The sequence below is a fragment of the Heliconius melpomene genome, chromosome 20, assembly GCF_056956725.1.
Source record: "Heliconius melpomene rosina isolate 202511_hmr_F chromosome 20, ASM5695672v1, whole genome shotgun sequence".
Lineage (NCBI taxonomy): Eukaryota > Metazoa > Arthropoda > Insecta > Lepidoptera > Nymphalidae > Heliconius > Heliconius melpomene.
This window is the reverse complement of record NC_140408.1, coordinates 4,880,930-4,891,388: the sequence shown is the minus strand read 5'-3', so window position 1 is coordinate 4,891,388 and position 10,459 is coordinate 4,880,930.

Sequence of the window (10,459 nt, the reverse complement as noted above, 5' to 3'; positions counted from 1 at the left end):
TTTATCTTTTGAAAGTGGGGAATACACTGGCTTGTACAGCAAAAGATGGGAAACATGTTATTTGCTTAGTATAATTTTTTTTTTTGATAATATATATTTTTATTTATGTTTATTTAATGTAAATAAAAAAAATCTTTATAGGTCACCTGTTTACATGTTAAAAGTATAGTTTTCAAAAAAATATCGTATCGTGTAAGGCTACAACAAATATATAATAGTCATTATATTGAAAGTAAGCAGTAATTTACTTTGCCTTAAATAATATTTAAATATTATGAGCGAAAACACATAACACGTATTGTTAGTTTTTTTATTATTTTTATTAGACCTTAATGGTCCGTGCCCTTTTCTGCTCTTTTTTCTCTTTGTTTTCTTTTGTGATTTTGACTTTCTTTTGATTTATTTTTCAATATACTCCTTTACACAACAGAAGAATTGAAGATTTAATTTGTTTGTTTGTTTAATGGTTTGCACTATTCATTAAAAAAAGGAAAAGCGCATTGTTGGTTTAGTCATAAGTGATTATTATATTATTATTAATTGAAGCGTATTATTTAATTATTTTATAAATTTATTTTAACAAACATAATTAAGAATTACAATTGATCATATTAATTTAATATAATTTCATCGCAGTCTTAATATAAACAGTAGAACAAATGCTACAATTAAATAATAATTAGATAAGAAGAAATAATCTTCCATGGAAAGGAGCTTTTAACAGTGCTCCGAACTTTTGAAGTTGTGACCCAAGGGTAACTAAAGATGCTTTACCCGACCTCCTCTCTTTGAAACACTTTCTAGATATGAATCGATAATTACTTATTAAAGTAAATTACATAAAAATTAATAAATAATACAGATAGAATAAAGAAAATAATTTAATTTGTAAACACTAGTCGTTGTTGGTGGGGCTGTCAGGTGACTGCCATACGATCATATGAAAAGTGAGGATAGTCAAGTAACATTTTATTGTAATAAGATGTAATTTCTTAACACTAGGTTCCCTCTGTCTACCTCGCTTCATGCGGGATGCAGCGTAAAGCTGAAACAAAATAATAAATATTGTAACCATAACAAAAACCCGAAACGTCAGCTGCGTGTATGCGCATTTATTAAGTGCGTACTTCATCAGCGTTACGACCTGCCGCGAGCTCTTCCCCTCTACATTATTGGACACGATTACTTACATGTGTTATTCCACTCGAAAATGGTAATATCTTTTACACGGAGTCTAATTTTTCCATTTTGTCATCCTATATTTTTGTTATATAACAACAATTCTACTTCAATAAGTTATTAAAAATAAATAAAATCTTAGTAATATTGGGAAGCCAGTCGCGTTTTTAGTTTGTTTATGCGGCAGATGTGGCAGCTGTTGCAGATAAAAACACACAAGTTGCCGCCATAAGGACTTCCTATTTTACCTGCAAAATACGAGTGGACTACGAAATTAGGTAACTAGTGGAGAGTTATAACTTACTATATTATATGTTTTAAAATACTGAAATTCCATTATAAAAGGTTTTAACATGGAATTTGAACTTTCCATTTTTTACTTTTATATTTTGGGTATTTAGTTTAATTAATATCTAATTAAATAGGTAGGTAGGTTCAGAAAGACAAAATTTTAACATAATCTTATCTAATCTAATATTATTAGATTTTTTTAAAAGTTTTACCGTTGAGTAGCGCAATTTTATAAAAAGTTAAGAAAATAGTAATTTGTCTAGAAGAGCTTCAATTTAGTCAACTTCAAATTAAACTTTTAAGAAGTCATTCATTCGCCCTGATAAGCTAAGTACCGTTGAATTAACTGCATGGTTTGGGAATCACAATTTTTATAGATCTTGCTAATCAAAATTTTTATATGAATAGATAATTATACAATATATAGTTTTTTTACAGCTCCACGCTGTATCTCGCATGTCGCAGGGTAGGCAGAGGGTGCCTAGAGTAAAATACACTCACACACCAGACCACACCAGAGTAAATACACACATCGCGTGTTGAGCGGCGGAACTCAACGCCACGCTTTGCTACAACACAACCTGTTGCGTTTACAGTCACAGCTGGCCTCTATTTATAGATATTATACTATATATTATACTATTTTAATTGAATAATTTCCCTTCTGTCTTTTTCACATAACGTGCCAGTTATATATAGTTATAGTTGACTTCCATACATAAAGTCACCAATTGGCTAAAAGCCAAAAACAAAGAGTCGGTAAAAGGAATTTACGTAGGTATTATTTAATATAGAATTTAGAGCGAATAGTTTAGCGTATATTATAGTGAATACTCTCCGTATTCAAAATATAATCAGACATGTTATGTGAGGTTAACGGAACACATTACTTATGTGAGATATATAGGTTCCATTTAACATTGCATTTATGAATATGGTTCCACAGTTTCACACAATCATTAGTACGTAGAATTAATTTCAAGATTTTCTACCATTTCTTTTACTTGTTTGCTTATTTGTTTACATTTTATAAATTTTATGAAGCCTGATCTTTATAAAACTAGATATAGCCATTATAAAACCATTACTTGTGCTCTTGTGCTTGTGCGAGCTCGAAACGCTATATATCAAGAATTCTATTCTATTCTAAAGCATTATGTAAATTACTTTTAGTTTAAAATGAATTATTAGTTGTCGTTCATCTCCCGGACTCGAAGATTATTGATTAATTGGTACGTCGTACGTCCTCTAGGTATACGCCGTGGGAGAGTGTACGGGAGGGCCAAGGAGTGCTATCATGTAAGCGGTTTACATGCATCTGCCAACTGTGAAAGATATCTATTATATATTAAATAGATTATTACTTTATTTAAGATATTGTTATATTTTTGATTAATATATTTTTATAGGTCTCTCCGTTTTTTACTCTCCGCAATGTTTAGATTGCAATGGCGTTGAGTTCCGCCACTCAAGGGGAAAGTGGGGAACGGAGTGGTTTCGACAAGGCTCCCTCTGCTACTCCAGGTGTGCGGGATAAAGCGTGAAGTTGATAATGTATTTTTCCCTGTTGATGTTGATATTAATGAAATGTAAGCGTGGTTTTGACTGGAAGTGTTCTACCGTTACAATTTGCCTTGTTTCAGATGCATAAAATTATAAGTCGATATAAATTATATATTATTTTGGTAACACTCATTTTTTTGGTCTAAAATGCTAATTCATGATAATATATTTTAATTTTAACCTCACTTAAGACGAAGAGTAGTTCATCCCGAACACTGAGTCCTTCTTCAGTTCCCCTGCACGTAGACACTGTTTTCGCTATCAATAATATCTTTAATATATATAACTAAGTTTGAACACACTGCTGTAGACTGAACGAGAATAAAATAACGTAAACAAATCTTACATAAATAAATATATGTGAGTTAAATGGTTAATAAATTTACATTTTAACGACTATATACCCTAGTTTGACCCTTTTCAGCATACAAATTGAGCATAAAGTCGTCTTAGGTACACATATTGTTGAGAATTACAAACAAAAGTCGAGTTCTATAGTTATTCAAATAACTTCAGTTAAAGCTTTTGAAGGTCGACTAGTCGACAGTTACGCCATCACAATAGATCCTGTATTCCGTAGCTTATTCTGAAATAATTGTAAGTGGGCTTACTTAATATATGTTTAAAGAAGCGTCTTGGTTGGGATGAGCTGTAAAAACTTGGTAAAAATAAATAAATAAATCATTATGTTATCTCAAGTTTGTAAAGTCGGTTTACGGACGCCAAGTTTTTGTGATAACATCTTAATGATGAATAAGTCTAGGCTTTCATCGATTGAATGGTATTATTATCACAGAATTATCATTGTTTAATTTCAAGTAGCAATGCCGACTTTGCCTCTTTATCAGTGCCGGTTTTAGCACTACCGGCGCCATGGGCGAAATTTATTCGGCGCCCCCTAACTACATTTCAATAATATACAAAAAAGGGAATGGGTACAACGAAATAACCATCTATTAAAAAAAAAAAAATGACAAAAACTAATAAAATTTCACTTCTTCTAGCCTTTCTATCTGCGAACTCTTTTATTAGGCATTCAAAGTCTATGTTTTCTGCAATTTTATTTTCAAAGTTGTTAAGATCACTTTGTTTTTTTTTTTAGATATCAAAGTCGACGATCACTTTGTTTTTTTTTTTTTTATCTTAGACCATTTTAAAGGGCATCAAGTCCCCTAAGCCGCACCGGGCCGCAAATACCCAATACATCTTTGCGCAAAGCACCCTAAACGGGCGTCTACGGCGCCCTTTTTATCCGGCGCCCCTGGGCAGTCGCCCAGCCTCGCCCTACCCTAACGCCGCTAGTGCTCTTTATCATTTGTTCCCCGCTCTCATTCGCGCTCTAGTTTCAGGTGGAACGTGATAATGAGTCATGCTTTTTCGTGATATGATAGAACGTTATGGCGTTAATAATATTTAAATTATCTTTTTCTATATCACCACATTAATGAATGAGACTAATATTAAATTTCTTCACTTTAGAAGCCTAGAAAATTTGGCTCGTTAACATTTATTATATCTATTATCTCATCGGCTTTTCATATACCGTAAAATAAATGAACTGGAAAAAATAAATATTTAATTGAAGTAAGTGTACATGAAGTTAAGTAATATATACGTACTACTAATCGTACTGTACGCGGTCTCAATCTGAAACTCTCTCCGAGAAACTCTCTCCATGTACTATGCAGATGAGATACGATTTGAGGGTGTTGATATTATACCTAGTTCTGGTTACCTTACCGCGATATGAAATACCTACATGACTTTACTATCTTAGATATATGTAGGTACTGTGTTTTTTTAAACACTTATTTTTAGCTAAAATATAGGTATAAACAAGGATATGAAAACGAAAATGACCTTGAATTATTGAACTTATGGCTGAACACGTTTCGAAATATTCATAGATATTTATGATTGGATACTGATTTCAGCTGAAGCATAGCCTTAAAGCCGCATTATGATGGAATTGAATGTGCCTGAAGGCTGAATTCTACGGAGATATTTGGTACAAATGCTTCCTTATTTTTACTTTTCTATAAAAAAAATGTAAAATATATATTTTTTATTTATACCCTTCATCTTTCACACAAAAACCACTAAAAAGATCAAACTTGAGTGTATCCAATATTCCATATTTGTATTTATTGTAATTTATTTTTTATTGCTTTTATATATAGGTAAGTTCATGATATAAATATTATGTTATCTGTGTTTATGTGCTATCTGTTAATTTTACTAAGCGCAGTCGGGTATGTCATTAAAATTTGCAAATATTTGCACGAACTTAGCTAAGCTGTTAAGAAATTATTTAAATGGTAGAAACAATGTACTGATCCTAGTCCTATTGGTTCTTTTTTTCATAAGAATATATCTTATTGGAATAGAAAACATAATAATATTCTTTCCAGGTAATGTGGCTGGAAGGCTGTCTGTCATTTGGATGACAAATAAAATTGTTATTTCTACACACATCATTAAATATTGTCTCAATATTGCCTCATAAAAACCCATACAGCCGGTGTGCCTCAGTTGCTGGTATTACATTTATTTAGGCGAACACATTCACGTATCGCATTTTTTCACGTGTATACGAGTATATCACTTTGTATATTATTCTCTATATCTATTACAGCACTTTTTACGCCCTTTGAATAAAAGAAACCTAACGAAATAACAAAGAAGTAGTAAGAGTAACAAATACAATACAATAAGACGATATAATATATAACTGAATATATACATATAATTGACACTATACACTATATTTTTATACACTTTGAGTTTTAGACAAAAAATCCTTAAATTAAGAATATTTTGAAAACGTAATTTTTTTTAAAAATAGCTAATAGCTTATCTTTGTACATACTTAAATCTTACTCATATAGTTCTAAAGGTATCGTTCAGCTCGTACTGTTATTGTAATTGGGTCATCATTTTGTATATAAAATATTTATTCATTATTTATTTCTCGGGCGAAGTGGTCGGCGTGGAAGGTGACATCTGAAAAATGTGTTATTAGGGAGCAAAAGTATATTTCTTTATTGGAGGTAAACATTCCACGCTTAGGAAAATTTTAATATAAATTGGCTTTTATTTGTCGTACCTACTTGTAAATTTTTGTGGGGATAAAAAGTTAAAGAATCTTAACTTTTTCACATTTAAATGGTATGATGGTTTTTGCACTGTTAAGCTTGGTATTTATTAACTTTGTTCAAAACAAATCTGTCAAAAACAAGTTGACCGCAATAAAAGTTGATATTTACGTTATGTCTCTTTTTCAACTAAAGTCGACATTGAAATAAGAATATGAGGTAAGTATAAGTACAAACAATACCCGAGAATGTTGGATGTTTGGTTTGGAAAAATAAATTATGTGAAAATTTTGTTGAAAAGGAAATTCAATATCCTAGTCAACATCTGAAATAGAAAATGATTATACCTATTATATAGTCTTAATATTTTTAAGAAAATAAGATAAATTAGGCGAGCCGCCCAAGGGCACATGCGTGTGACTGTAAGCGCGACGTACTCGTACTTTTGGTTCCATTCTCACTCAAGGAAATATCAGTCATAATTTTTTTCAGAATTGTGCGTCAAGACGACCTATTCAATATTCAATATCTTAATTTTCTCGCTCTGGTAACGAGGATTGAGTTCTGCCACTCAATATGCAGCGCCTCCAGAATTTGTAAGAAGTGGGGAACGGAAGTGTCTTAATGAGAAGGGAGTCTTAATGGGAGTGTGTTAACTCTATGTTCCCTGTGCCTACCCTAATATGTGCGCGATACAGCGGAAGCAAGCAAGATCAACCGATTTAAAAATTATCTGAATAATTAAAAGTCGAAAGGAAATATACAAAACCTACACAATATTTTTTTAAACACTTTGATTTTGTTAAACAAAAATAATTAAAAAAAGATTTTATAATTTTGAAGTCGGTGTCAAGCTAATGTTACAAAAATCTTACTAGAATATCTAATTACAACGCCTGTTTGTTTATGTTTTCCGCCCCTGTACGTTAAGTACCGAGTCAGCGGGGTGTTGCTGTGGAATGGGTTCTGCCATTGAATACAATCATCTAGAAATTATGAATTTAAACAATAAAACATTGCCTAGTAAATGGAGGTCACCTGGACACAAGTCCACGCTAACAAAATTGCGGGCGACCAAAAAAACAAACATTGTCGAAGTAAAGAAAAAGCTTTCGTTATTTTCCTTTAAATTTCAATTATATTTATTTTCTTAAATTTATTCATAAATTTTAGATTCTTTTTAGACGTCAATCAAATAAGATTCTAAAGAATAAAGGTTCTTTTGTATAATGGACTTTCAGGATTCAATTTAAATTGGTGAAGTGGTTTTTAATTACAGATGATCGAAAAATTATAAATAAATTTCGGTCTGAGATATTTTACAGCAAAATGAGAAAGCTACAATGAAACATAAAAAAATAATAAATTTAATAGATTAATACTGTTTTTGCAAATTTGATTATTTATATGAGTATTACATTATTTGTATTTATATTTAGAAAGTGGGGAGCGGAGTGTCTTAACGTCACGTCACTACCTTGCTGCTTGCGAGGTACTGCGGGAAATTAAAAAAAAGTCGAGTTTGTATAAAGTCGGGTTATTTTATTTATTAGTTACAGAATTTATGTAGCTATATCAATTATGAACTTATGAACAAAGCCATACCTACTAAACCGCTGACCTATATTTCACTGGAGTCAGTATTTCCATATTAATAAAGTTGTTAGCTGCCTTATGAGATAAGCTAGATCAAGCAACTGAATGGCAAATGTCCTAACCCAAAGTCCACTGAAATAGAAGCCGTTGAGCAATGGTTATATTAGGGAGGCTAGGATGATGTAGAATACTAAAATACCTGAAATTGTGAAAGTTTTGTAAGTGTGGTACAGTTGAAATATGCTTAATTTAAAAGTAATACTATTTTATATTGAAATATTCCTAAGAGTAATCTATAATATCTATTTTAATATAACGACGAAAAGTTTTTCGTCTGAACACGCTAATATCATGAACAACTGAGTGGAGAAACAATATTTTTTTTAGCTTCAAGTTGTATCCCGCACATAGCAGGATAGGCAGAGGCAATCTTGGATACTGGTGTTAAGAACGAAACTCTCTGTTTCCGTTTGGGTACTTCTCCGCTTTTCGCTGAATTCTGGATTGTTGAGAGTCATGCTTGAGTAGAAATCAAACCACAACCTTTTGCGTTGATAGTTGAACGTCTGTGCCCCTGATGACCTACGACTTGCCTCAAAATGAATTAAATTGTATATATGTGAAATTTAAATATACCTATTTTGGTATCAATATTATAAACCAGATAATTTGATATAGATAGCTAAGTTTAATAAAACGTACCCGTGACGCTGCCTTTGTGAGTCACGTTAATTCATTTCATATAAGTGGGTCATACGCACCATGTGCGCCTGAAAAGCAATTACATATTAGAATAGCGATCGATCGCTCCTTAAATCGGTTACTTTTTTTAGTAGTTCAGAAAATATTTTTAATATTTTTCTCTCTATAAAATAATTTAAGCACGTTGTCTCTTAATAACGTAGCTTAAACGAGAGTAATTGTAACATCATTAAAAATTGCTAAAGTAAAATAATAAACTACAAGGCCAGTCGTAAGCACAAATGTATGATTGTAAACCCGACTGGTTGTGGATTCCATCCTTTAGGAAATTAAATATTTATTTAAATGTATATTTTCATTTCTTGCTTTGGTGTCGAAGCAAAGCGGCGTTGAGATCCACCACTCAACACGGAATGCCTCCAGAGTTCGCCGGAAAATGAGAAACGGAGTGTAATAACACTAGGTTCTCTCTCCATATCCTACCCACTAATGTATTTATCAAATTATCATTGACTTTTAAGAGGAATTGTAAATCTTGTTGATATAGTATTTGTAATTTTTTCCGTTTTCGATTTTTGTATGATAACAATTTAAGCACATATTTGTTTCCATAGGCTAAATACGGTGTTTGCGAAGGGATGATTATGTAAATATTTTTACATCGCAGAAAACGTGGTTTGCAATTCTAAAGGAGGGTGATTGAATTTGTAAATGTTAATATAAAATTTGCTTCATTGATGGAATTTAACCTTTCATAATAAATTATTCAAATTCATTGTATTTGTATACACATAATAAAATAATTATTTAATCACTTTAAGAGCTAACTTTCCAAATATTGAAACCTCAAATATGGAGTTAATTTCCAAAACACGGAAAAACGCATTTATGTCGACAATTATTCACAAAAATGTTTTATGCAATTTTTGCCTGTCCGTTGTTTGTGATTCAACCAAAAAAATACTGAACAAATTTTATCCCTTTGTATGTGGTGCTGTATTTGGAGAAATTACGTGTGGAGTGGCGGAACTTAACGCCGCGCTTTGCCTCGACACCAGAGCGAAGAAACTGAAAATATATATAAAGAATCCTCGAGTGGGATCGAACCCACAACCAATATGTAAGTATGTTTTGAAAATCAACTGTAGGTATATTTAAATTAATATATAATGTTTTCACTAATTAAGGACTTGTTTGAGAATGGAGAAGGAGATAGATACAATGTTGAAGATATCCCTCGAAGCTTTATTTTTGCTGACGTGATTTTAATTAACAACGAAATTAAACTTTAGTAAGATGCCCGAGAAGCGATATTTTTTCTGTTATTCTTGAGGTATTATTAATTATGTTTAAGTAAGAATATTTGTATAAATATATTGTTGAATTCAGACACTCACCATGTAATGCCTAAATAATTTCATTGGTTCAACGCGCTTTTCTCAGAAACTACTAGTTCAAATTTAAAATATGTTTTTTTGACAGATAGTTCATTTATCAATGAAGGCTTTATAAAATCATATTAGTTTTTAAGATGTTACCCTCTGTATCTGTGGTCAGTTAGTTTATTAGTTATTTCCGCTTGATCACGGAGCCGAAGCCGCATCTGTTAGCTAGTAAAAAAAGAAGTTCATTTAGCATTAGATATAAACTTTAATATTAAACAGACACGTTTGAAAGCGGTAACTTAAGCATTGAAAATCTATATAATATTTAATAATAGAAAATATTTTAGTAACAGAATTGTATAAAAAAATAAAATGGCCATAATAAAATAATATCACAACATTGAAAAAAACAAGTCCATTAAATATAAGAAAGAGAAATCCTCATTTTTATCCGGATAAGCTGAAATAAATACAATTGTACTTAACGTGCTTTTTCCTTCTTTGTTTTATGTAGTCTAAATTCATTCATTTAGTATATTTTTTTAACTTAAAATTCATTTTTTTACATACGACATTTATATCTTTTAAATTTAAATTCTAGAAATGTAAGACTATTTATTTTTTAGTAAGTAATTTCTATGACAGCAT